The sequence below is a fragment of the Equus quagga genome, chromosome 6 (genome assembly GCF_021613505.1).
Source record: "Equus quagga isolate Etosha38 chromosome 6, UCLA_HA_Equagga_1.0, whole genome shotgun sequence".
Taxonomy (NCBI): Eukaryota; Metazoa; Chordata; class Mammalia; order Perissodactyla; family Equidae; genus Equus; species Equus quagga.
This window is the reverse complement of record NC_060272.1, coordinates 95,671,323-95,684,285: the sequence shown is the minus strand read 5'-3', so window position 1 is coordinate 95,684,285 and position 12,963 is coordinate 95,671,323.

Below are 12,963 nucleotides of genomic sequence, written 5' to 3'. Positions count from 1 at the left end.
TCATGTGCCTGTTGACCACTTATATATTTTCTTTGGAGAAATATCTATTCAAATCCTTTGCCTACTTTTCAATGGGGCTTTTTGTCATTTTGTTGTTGAGTTGTAAGAGTATTTTTTATTTTCTGGATACTAGATCCTTACCAGAGATATGACTTACAAATATTTTCTCCCATTCTGTGGGTTGCCTTTTCACTCTATTGATAGTGTCCTTTGATGCACAAAAGGTTTAAATTTTGATGAAGTCCAGTTAACCTATTTTTTCTTTGATTGCTTGTGCTTTTAGTGTCAAAGTTAAGAATCCATTACCAAATACAAGGTAAATTTTCTTCATATAAATCCTACATATTCCTAGCGTATCACTATGTATTCAATAGTTCTTAATCTTTTTTTTTTCTTTTTTGCTGAGGAAGATTCACCCTGAGCTAACATTCATTGCCAATCTTCCTCTATTTTTATTTTTTTTGTATGTGAGCCACTGTCATAGCATGGCCCCTGATAGATGAGTGGTGTAGGTCCCTGCCTTGGAACTGAACCCAGGCTGCCAAGCAGAGCATGCTGAACTTAACTACTAGGCCACTGGGTCTGGCCCTTACATTATATTTCTTATCAGTTATTATTTACATACAGGAAAGATACTGATTTTATATAATACTCTGTAACTAGTCAATTTACTGCATTTTCTTATTGTTTCTACTAAGATTTTGTTTTCTAAATAATCCCTTGGAATAACTAGATATGTAAATATTATAATTCTGCTTTCTCATTTGTAATATTTATATCACCTGTTTTTTCTTTTATCTTATTGCATTGGCTTAAACTTATGAAATATGTTGAAATAATAACAGTGATAGCAGACTTTCTTCTCTTAAACCTACCATAATAGAAATGCTTCTAATTTGGTTTCATGTACATTGTTTCATCATAATCAGAAATTTTCTGCTTTTTTCTATTTAGGAAGGAATGTTGAATTTTATTTCCCTCTTCAGCGTCTATTGATATGATCAAATCTGTATTTTTCTCTTTTTATCTCTTAATATGATCCAGTATCTGAAAGTAAGAGTACCCAAAAGTCCAGGAAAGTCTTAAGGCAACCCAGACTATTTTCCATCACACCCTTCTCTGCATTTTACCATGATTTCTTTTATACACTTCCTAATATTGAACCATCCCTGAATATTTAGAATAAACATCTTTGGTCATCGTGTATTGTCTCCCAACATAACTGCTGGAATCCATTTGCTGGGATTATACTGAGCATTTTGCATCCACAGCTAGCAATGAGATTAGTCTGTGGTTGTCTTTCTTGTGCTGTCTTGGTCAGGTTTTTAGTTCAGCATCTTGCTGGCCCAATAGAAATAACTGGGATGCTTCCTTCTCTCTCTGTGGTATGGGCTAGTAATAACCACATCAGATTCACATTCTCTATAGAGGTTTGCCAGGTAGCTTTTTGACAAGTGAAAACGAGGTTTTCTGACTGAAGATGCAGACACAGGCTGTCTCGGCCCACACAGGCCTGCCTTAAGTTCCACTCTTCACTTCACTTTCTTCCCACTCCCCTCACACATTTCATTCTGCTCCTCCCAAGTTTTTTAGTACTCGCCTAATTTTGCCTGAAAAATGCCAGTTATAGCACACTTAACTCTCCTATTTGTGTGTGTCATATTACTGAGTTGGTTTGAAAATCGCAAAACTTTTCACCAAAGTAGTTATTTCAAAATAATTTTTTGTAGTGGGAGAGGTGGGGGTGGCGTTGGAAAGCCTACAGAACGTTTCCCAGCAAGCCACGTCCAACCTAATTCCTCTCTCTGGCTTAGGGTCGTTCAGTATTATGAAAAGAAGAATTTGGGGAGCAAATATAAGGCTATAGATATTTCATGCAACGTCTTTTATGTTTATAGAAGCAAAATCAATAGAGAACAGAAATAATTCTGTGAGCTGAAAGTATAGGGGTGATAGATGAAGGGAATTTCATGGCGTGAAGTGTCCATTTAACTTTGCTTCTGTAGATCTGGCCTCAGAGTGAACTCAGCTGACTGCTTTTCAAAACTCAATACTATTTTCAGATAATAGTATGTTATAAAATATTTTTTGACAATTCTATAAACTATATTTCTGATGACTCAATCTAATTTTGTTTGCATTTTTTTCCCTTGGAAAGAATTATTTTTACAATTCTTCTCTAGCATAATAAACATTAAATTATAGCATTTTTGAAGGTTAATTTAAATAAATTTTGAATGTGAATCTATTTTATTTGCTTCTAAGACCACACAGAAATCTCTTATTTGCTTATCCCTCCTTTTATTTGCAATAAGATGTCTCATACTTTTTTAAAAAACAACAGAAACAGAAAACAAATTACAGTCTCACCTAATCATAGAAATCTGTTGGGAAAAGCATATCTGGAGTCATAAGTCACTTTAAAAATTGGTCCGCCACAGGACTTGCTGACCTCCGGAACAGTGCGGTCACTGTGCTGAGGGCAGCACGTACCACAGAGGCCCCTTTGAGATGCTGGCCAAGCTCTGCAATTCATATGTTGACTCCTGCTCCCTCTGCTGGCTCCACAGCTCAGTGACCATCCCAGAGCGGGCCTCAGGAAGCAGCAAAGGCTAACACAAATGGGGAAACTGAGCCCCAGTGGGTGATGGATCTTGCTCAGACTCACAAAGTCAGTGACAGGGCCAGGGCTGTGACCACAGTCTTCCCACTACTCCACACAGCCCTCACAATCACAAATATTCACAGCTACGCAAATATTTTTAGCATTTAGCATTATTCCTAACTTATGGCCTATGTTAAAAAAATAAAAACATGTTTCAAAGTGCATATATTATTAATTTACAATGTATGCATTATGGTTGACATTTTGACAGAGTTAATTGAAAGGTTTTTATAAAAAAAGGTTCTGCTACTGATACTCATGATACATATACCAAAAATAATGACTCTCAAACACATGCAGAGCATGGGGCCAGCCCCATGGCATAGTGATTAAGTTCTCGCACTCTGCTTGAGCGGCCCCAGGTTTCACTGGTTTGGATCCTGGGCGTGGACATGGCACCACTCATCAGGCCACACTGAGGCAGCGTCCCACATGCCACAACTAAAATATACAACTATGTACTGGGGGTATTTGGGGAGAAAAAGCAGGAAAAAAAAAACATGCCGAGCAAAACAAGCCAAATATAAAATAGTACATTGTAAGATTCCACTTGCATGAAGGTTCCATTCCCAGCACAGGCACATCTATGATGATAGAAATCAAATCAGTGCTTCCCTGGGGCAGGAGAAACTTCGAATGGGCACCAGCAAAGCTTTTGGGTGATGGAAATGTTCTATATTTTGATTGTGCTGTTGGTTACACAGGCACACACATTTGTCCAAACTGTGAACTTCACACTTAAAATTTTTTTAATGTAAGTTGTACCTCAATGAAGTTGATTTTAAAAGTAAAAATATCTGTACTAGTCAAATCCTAAACTTTAATCTGTTTTTTCAATCTGAATATGCTTGGACCCATTTTTAACAAGAAAAAGATATATGAATAAACATATCCTCTTGCTTCATTATTTAGTCACAAACTTTGATTTCCTTAAGAGAACAAAAACTAGATCCAAAAGGCAGAGTTAGGCAAAGAATCATTGTTTCCACATGTTTTCTCAGAAGAGAATTAGGTGCTAAAGATAATATGCTGACAGGAGAAATAAAATTATGGCATGAGCGTAACACTGGATGGGAAAGTCGTTCTTCCTCATCCCGATTTCACATATCTAGGTGGTTGGTGCTCATTCATGTGTGACCTGGGGCCCTGACTGCAGGTGGCAGAGGCAAAAGCAGGAGTAACTGAATGCACTCACTGGTGCCCAGCTTCTCCTCCAGGCGTTTGCTCCAGGATGGGTCCCCAATGGTGCACAGTACTGATTCAAAGCTTCTTCTCTCCCCCAGGCGACCTGCAGCTGCCACTCTCTCTGGTGCAATGGCACTCACGTTGCAGAGTGACCATGCTTTATCTGCCACTCTTCATCAGCACTCCACCATGATTATTACTTCATGGCCCCAGGTCTTACATATGTGGATTAGGAGTTAGATGGAAAAAACAGTTTTGGATTCTGTGATCAAATTAGTTTGTAAAAAAGTGAGCCAAACAACTGTTCTCTGTTATACCTATCTCCTCAAGAGAGGGATATTTTATGCTTTACAAATTTGTTTGGGCTCGACATCATTGGTGTTCTGAGGATGTTGACTCAGAGACATTACTTTGGGCAGGAGGCAATCGAGAGAACACCAGGTCGTCTGAGACAGAGCCTAGAACTTGGCAGTAGCAACAGAGAGTGTACTCACAGCGATAAAGCAGCTGAGAATAACACTTACTGTGCCCTAGGCCCTGCTATAGACTCTTTAACTCATTTAATCCTCATATCAACCCTATTAGGAGCCACTATTATTTCCCCCATTTTACAGGTGAGGAAACTGAGGCAGAGAGAAGTTCAGCTGCTTGAGCAAGCTTATAGAATTAGTAAGGGTCAAAGCCAGAAAGCAAACTCAGGCTGTCTGGCCCATAGCTTACACTTTTAATAACCATGTTCCGGTGTCTCCCAGCACTGCAGAAGAAAATTAAAGGTAGACACTTTAGACATTTGCTACCCGAAGTGTGGCCGTGGACCAGCAGCATCAGCATCAGCTGGGAGCTGGTTGGGACTGTCGAGCTTTAGTCCCCAGCCAGACTTACTGAATTAGAATTGGCATTTTAATGAGATCGTCAGGTGATTCATTAAAATCTGATAAGTGCAGCTGTAAACAAAAAAGTCTTAAGTTTTTCATGTTTTGTTTTTCTTTCTTTTGCTTTAGTTTTAGTCCCAGAATCCTTTGAGAATCTGATGAAAATTGTGGACCCTGAGCATTAAAATGTGCTTAGAATTTCAGAGTTCATGAATCCATGTTTATAAAACCCTGCTGTGGAGGGTTTGAAGGTGCTGGGAGCCAGTCCTTTATGCCTTCCATGCATTTTTGCATTTAATCCTCATAAACGTGCTATTGATAAAGTGGAAACTTGAGCAGGTTAAGTAACTTGCCTCAGTCATAGCTAGGAAGAGGTGACACCGGGGTCAAATCTGGACATTCTGTTGCCAGGGTCCAGCTATCACACCAAGTTGCCGAGGGGTGACTCAGCCACAGTGATTCCAAGGGATATCCCAATAGGGCATTCCCTCTCTCTGCCAAGATCATCCTCTCCAACAGGTGTGCAGTCCTGAAAGAAGCCCTGAGGGAGTGAAGAGGAAGGGGACACTGCCTAGACAGGGAGCTTGGCCAGATAGATCCTAGCAATCCACACGTGGTGGATGTCCCAACCAGATCCCCTGCATACCTTCCTGACACACTTCCAACCTGCACATCCTCAAGTACATGCCAATCCATGACTTTTGCCTACTTCCCTATCCTACTCTAAACTGTGGTTGGCAAACTGATTTCATTTCATGGACCAACTGTTTGATTGGTAGTGGCTGCTTGGTGTTCAATGTTGAAAAGGAGTCAGTTGAGGACTGATTGATTAGTGATTGATTAGTAATGTCTGCCCCCCAGTACAAAGGAGAACACAGTAGTAGAAATGCCAGCATCACTTATTTGCCTCCTGGTACATTTAATCACTACTTAATCCTCTTGGATTTTCATTCCTTTACTTAACATGCCTGCACTAAGTGTGAATTCTGCACACACAGCAGAAGCACTCTTATCCATCTTAATGGAATGATGAACTTAAAATGTCAGACACAATCGAGAATTATTTTAAAACATGTATACCTAGAACATTTTATTTTCAATTAAAGCACTTAATCACATTTGTATTAACCAATTTTGGGTGTAGGGCTAAGTCTTTTTGCTGTTGGGTCCACTCTTTCGGAGCTCCCCATGGATTTTTTTCATACCACACTCAAAATGCACTTTCAAAGATCCTTCCAAAACAATCTGGTAGGCATATCTTAACAGATTTTTCCCCAGTTACAACTGGCTTCCCTACACCTAATCCAAAGGCAAAATCTTTATGGAAAATTCATCTTTATAGACTTTCCAAGCATTTAACTCAGTTTTCATAGAAACAGCTTTTTTCTTCTCCCTTATACGTTACCAAACCGCATAATGTTTAATTAATTTATGTAATTGCAGTAACAAGCATAATTGGTACAAAGAGATTTGGGGAGAAACACAGCTGACTATTGGATAGCATGCTACTCAACCAGTGACAGTGGGCATGAGCTAGCATGTTCTACAGATAACTGAGAGCATTAGTTACTCTGGTGAGCTGAACAGATGATGGCCAGCTAGGAGAGTTTCCATCATACCCCCTGAGCCCTCGATAGTGGCATTCAATTAAACAGGACTCCCTACTAACCAGAATTTTCACATGTGATGGCGTTAAAGATCCGGATGTGGCTTTGAATTATAAAATGAAGAGAGACAAAAGATTAAAGTACGTTCAGAGGATCCTTTTCCATGTCTTCACCTTTTTTTTTTTTTGTCTTTTGATGTTATTTTTAGTTTATGATATCCTATATTTTAAGAATCTTTGTAATCCAGCTTTAACCATTTCTGTAATAAGGAGAGGTTTAAAATATACATAAATTAAAATAAGTTAATTATGCCTATAGTGTTGAGATAACTTTATTGCATTTAATGTCCTGAAGAAAGAATTGCTCTTGGCTACTAGTAACAGAAACCAAAAACAATAGTGGTTGAGATAATAGAGACTTTTTCCCCCACAGAGGTGGGCAGTCTAGGGCTAGAATGGCAGCTCCATGGTCATCTAAAATGCAGGCTCTGTCTTCTGCTCCAACAACTTACTTTGTGACTTCCATCCTTAGGTTTGCTTCATGGTCCCAAAATGGCTGCTGCAACTCCAACTATCATGTTAGCATTCTAGGCGGGATGAAAAGAAAGGAGGAAATGGCACAAAGGCTGTGCTCCCCAGCCAACTCATCCTCCTCAGGAAAACTTTCTTGGAAAGCCCCACCTAGTTACCTTTGCATGCTTGTTTTTGGTACCCTTATCTGCAAGAAAGTCTAAAAATGTCATTTTATAGCTAGGCACATGGCCAGATCCAATGATTCTGAGTTCTGTTACTGAAGAAAAAAGAAAAAATGGATACTGAGTAGACAGTCAACAGTGTTTCCCATAAAATAGAGCAATTCACCAAAGATTTAATAAGTCCTGACTTTGCCCTGAAGGATTTCACATCTAGTAAGAAAGATGAGATGTACAACACTGATTGGGATGTAAAAGAAAGGCGTGGAGAGACTTTAAAGGGAGGTCTATGGCTTCCTTACTTTTGCTAAGTTTAAGTTAACTCTTGAACAAGCCCCAACTCACAAAGCCCATTCTTTCCCAGTGGCTCGCTCAGATGCTCCACTTAGTTTTACGTTCATGAGAAGGACACTGGATTGTCTTCCTCTCTCTTTGGGGGCATCAAAGTCCTGTTTGTCAAGCATCTCCAGGTAGAATCCCTTCGGCTAGGTTTCAGCAATTCCTTCCCCTGCTCTCCTCATCTCTAATGCTTCCCTCAGATGCCCAATTGCCTGGCATTGTTCACTAATGACAAGACCTCACTGGGACCAGTTGAGATCAGTTCGGGTTCCCCTGTCGGGCCATAGCCATGGTTACCAACAATGTCAACCACTTAACAACCACTGACACTCTTTTGCACCATGACTCGTGCGCTAGATTTATAGCCTGATGGATGCAGAAACTCAGTTGACCCCCAATCAACCCAGCACCACTGTTTCACAGGTACCATTTCAATATTAGGTAAGGTGCCTATACCTCCCCAACTCTATCCATCCCAAAGTCCAAACTTCCAATGGTGGGGAAATGCTTTTTCTTCTGCCTTCCTGGTTGTAGGAATTCCACCCTCCCAATGTATAAGCAGATTGCCTGAGGTCATGCAGTCACGATTCCCAATGAACATAGTAGTTCAAGAATTCTGGGTTACTCATGCACACAAATAAATAAAAATGCATTCTAAACTAATTAACAACAGATATGTACAAGGAAGAAGGTAAAATGGGTATATTCTGGCAGGAAGAATGTAGAGCCATAAATATGTAATTTGTTTTTCCATTTAAAATACACTTTCTTATACAGTAACCTATTTGAACTTCTCAACTGCTCTGGGATGTACATCAGTAGGGCAGATGTTACTATCCTCTTTCTAAATATCAAAAAACGGAGTCTTAGAAAGATTAAAGAACTTTCTCAGATAATGCTAACAGAACCCTAACTCAAAGCCAGATCTTCTGTCCAAATTCACGGTGTCTTCTCCCGCATTCTGTTCACAGTATTGCTCATAACGTTCAGCTCACTGTGGGGTAGCCCTAACTGAGGCAGACTTTTAAATGGAGATCTTTTTCAGTATCAGAGCCTATTATGTGAGTCTGCAAGTCCTCCTTAACTGATGGAATTGCATTACTCCTACTTATTATTATATTTTTGATACTTTTCCCACTAAGAGATGGAGTCTTTCCCTTCCCCTTGAATCTGGACTGACTTTGGTGATTTGCTTGACCAATATAACACTGCAGGTGACATTCTGTGAGTTCTGACGTTAAGTCATAAGAAGGCTTTCAGCTTCTATCACAGCCTTTTAGAACTTACCCTTGGAAGCCTATCACCATGCTGTGATGAAGCCCAAGCAACCCCGTGGAGAAACCCAGGAGGAGAGGAATCAAGGCTCCAGGAGACAGCCTTGGCTGAATTCTCAGCCAAAAGCCAGCACCAACTTGCCAGCCACATGAATGAGCCATCTTAGAAATGGATCATCCAGTCTTAGATCAGAAGAGATATCCCCTTGCAGCTCTGCCAAACTTGCAGATTCGTGAGTTAAACAAGTTAATATTTTAAGCCCCCATGTTTTGAGATGGTTTCTTTTACAGCAAATAACTGGAATCTATCTTTCCAAAACCATCATGCCTAAAAACAGCAACAAAAAGAAATGTGGTGGCATACATCAAACTGGTTATATGCTGTGAGGATTTTCATGTTTATTTCACCTAGATATTCGGGTTTTTTTTTTTTTTGAGGAAGACTGGCCCTGAGCTGACATCCGTGCCCACCTTCCTCTACTTTATACTTTATACTTTATACGTGGGACGCCTACCACAGCATGGCTTTTTGCCAAGCGGTGCCATGTCCGCATCCGGGATCCGAACCCGCAAACCCCAGGCCGCGGAGAAGCAGAACATGCGCACTTAAGCGCTGCACCAACAGGCCCACCCTTAGATATTCTATTTTATATAAGAAAAAGTATGTGGAGAGAGTATGCTCTGATTTATAAAAGCAGGAAAAAAAGCAATTAGACAAATTGTTTTAAAATGCCTTCAACCCTAAATAAGAAAAATCTTATTATAAATATGTTAGTATTTGGTTCAAAACTCTGTGGAAAGAATTAGGCCCTCAAGCTTTTACAGTTCCATGAAAACTTTCTTAATATAGGAAAGTAAAACTGAAATTTATGTCAGTTTGGTAATGGCATCACTTAAAACTATAACAGTTAATTAACTAATTAACAACTTAATTAACTCAGCACCTAATTTACTTACTTGAGTTCACTTAAATTCCCTAGAGGCGATTTAATGAACTTTCAGTGTAATTCCTGACCAACCATGTAAATTGTGTGATGCATATCTCTTCAAGTCAAAAGATATTTCTTGAAGTTAAACGATTTAAGGCAGAACTCTAAGCCTGGAAGTGAGTTTTCATTTTTTCTTCCACAGGGAATATCTCTGAATTTCTGGCATGTAGCAATTTTTCCACTTCATCTTTTCTCTTTCCAACAGAAAATCATAATTGAGTTTGTTTGTTTAAATGTATCAATATAAGAGTCAGAAATCATCAAGCCAACGTGAGCAAATTTTAGCATAGTTTATTAATAATTAATTACCCTATATTCTTAAAGAATGAAAATCAAAAGAGAAAATTTGTTGTAAAACATTTCTCCGTGCCATGGATTTACTTAACTAATGAACGTGCTTACATAGCAGTTATGTATAGTCATGCTACTCAACGTGTGGCCCCCGGACTTGTGCCGGTCTGAGTTAGAAAAACTCATTTTTTCTCTTATTTCTCCATTACTCTCACGATACTACCACACTCACAACACTTCTGACGTCACACGTGGGGGAGATTTTCCCCTACCATGCAATTCTCTGCGACACCAGCTGGGTGTCCTACAGTTTAACTCAATTCTGACATTATCTACAGGTTAAGGGCTCCGTCCTGGAAGACTTCTCCCCCTTCAGATGCCAATCGCAAGTCCAAGTTATCGCCTGTGCTTCTGACCGATTGGCCATGAATCTGAGGTTCCCACAATCCCCTCTTCAGATTCCACTAATTTGCTAGAGCGGCTCACAGAACTCAGGGAAACACATTTACCAGTTTAATAAAGGATACGATAAAGGTTACATACGATCAGCCAGATGGAGAGATAACAGGGCGAGATGTGGGAGGGTACCGAGAGCAGGAGCTTCTGTCCTGGTGGAGTTGGGGTGCACTGCCACCCCAATATGTGGGGTTTGTTCACCTACCTGGAAGCTCCCCGATTTGGGGGGGAGCTTTCAGGATTTTTATGGGGCTTCCTCAAGTAGGCATAATCAATCATTAAGTCCATTTGCAGCCCCTCTCCTCTCTCTGGAGAACGGGGGACGGGGCTGAAAAGTCCAAGCTTCTCATCATGGCTTGGTCTTTCTGGTGACCAGCCCCCATCCAGGAGCCATCCAGGAGCTCACCCAGAGTTGCCTCCTTAGAACAAAAGACACTCCTATCACCCAGGAAAATCAAGGGTTTCAGGAGCATCGTATCAGGAACCTGGGTCAAAGACCAAATATTAGATCAAAAGATGCTCCTAGTGCTCTTATCACTTAGGAAATTACATGGGTTTTAGGAGCTCTGTGCCAGGAACAGGAGGCCGAGACCAGTACACATAGTTTCTATTATTTCACACAGCCCATGAATTGTTACTAGTGAGAGATGAGAAAAGGACAGAAATTGAGTATTTAGATACATTTATAGCACTTTGAGAGCATAATTGTATGTCTATTAACTATACTAATAAGATATTTAGGCTTGTATTTTGTGTTTTTTATTTTATTTTTCTAATAATTTATTTTTATTGTATTTTGCAAACATTCCAGTCTGCAACAGATTGCAGTTCTTTTTAAGTTAGTTCTTCTTCACAGATAGTTTGGGAAGCACTGATTTGACTGTGCTCAGGACCGTGGCAAATAAAAATATGGGTAAGAAATGGTCCCTGCTTTCATAAAGCTTGCGTATTAGCAAGAAAGGTAGGTTATGACTGCTGTGTAATTAAAGCATAAACAGCATGTTCTAGACGCTTAGAGGAATAAGATGATTCCAAGCAGGAAAGATAAGAGAAGGCTTTGTGGAGGAAACACTTGTTGAGCGAGGCCTTCCTTGAAGAGTGGGTAGACTTTGGGGAGGTAGAAGTCTAGAGTGATGAGCATTTCAAACAGTGAACCATGTGAGTAGACCGGGGGGAAAAGGCAGCTACGTATTAGAAAAAGCATGCAGCTGCCCGCATTTGGTGAGAGCAGAGGGAACATGATAAATCTAGAAGAGGAGCAGAGCCAGGGCCCAATTCGGGATGGCCTTTAGAATGTGAAGCTAAGAAGTTCGTTCTTGACTGAGGCCAGCTTGAAGCTCCCACTGAAAATTTCTGAGCAGAGAAGTGGTGTTCTCAAAGTGTGCTTCTGGATGGTGAATTCAATGAGCCAAAGACTGGGGATTCGATGAGGGAAGAACACTCCAGTCTCTTCAGGTCGGACAAGATAGACCCAAGTCATCTTAAGAGCATGCAGGGGCTGGCCCGGTGGCACAGCAGTTAAGCATGCATGTTCTGCTTCGGCGGCCCAGGGTTTGCTGGTTCAGATCCCAGGTGCAGACATGACACCGCTTGGCAAGGCATGCTGTGGTAGGAGTCCCACATATAAAGTGGAGGAAGATGGGCACAGATGCCAGCTCAGGGCCAGCCTTCTTCAGCAAAAGGAGAAGAATTGGCAGCAGATGTTAGCTCAGGGCTAATCTTCCTCCAAAAAAAAAAAAAGAGTGCATGCAGACAAAGATTTTAATAGGTGCATTTTAACCTTTACAAAGTAGTGATCAGTAAGTCAAAAGACAACAGTGACCTACCCCATAAAACACCTGAGTAAGCAATGGGTTACTAACATTTGTTAAGCATTCACTGGGTACATTTTAGGGCCAGTATCTTGCGTAATCCTCAAAACAACTTTAAATTTTAGGGTCTAAAATTATTATCCTCATTTCACATATGAGAAATTTGAGCTATACAGGTTAAGTAACATGCCCAAGGTAACCAATTAAACAATAAGGGTTTGAAACTGAACTGTTTCAATCTGATGTCAAAGTCCATTTCAGCATCATTGGATGAACTCAGAAAGTAAACACTCAGACATGCTAAGCTTTCCCCACATGGACAAAGAGGAAGACAATCAAAATCCAAACCAGCCATCCACCCGAACACCATGAGGCCCGTTCTTTGTGAAGGCCCAGTGTTTTATCTGTTTCTTTCCTCTGAAGGATCAGGTTAATATGGACTCATGGGCCAATGATTTTTCTCTGTAAAGAGCTGAAAATATTTTTATGTCTATGAACTCTTGAACATTCTGGCTTTGCCAAAGGACCAGCACAGGCTGCCGAAACAAACATGTTCTTGTCAATACAATAAAGCCAATCTGTAACCGCCCATCCAGAGATGGAGAATGAATTATAGTGACAAATCTACATATGAAGATCTGGGAGTGAAACACCTTAGGTACTATAAAGTGTTATTTATTTGCCTAGTTGGAAAGGAGAAGCTAATGGAACAGAATGAAACTACAGTACAGCACTCATTATTAGAACCATCATTTCTGAGAAACCTGGGCAATTTTGAGAGCA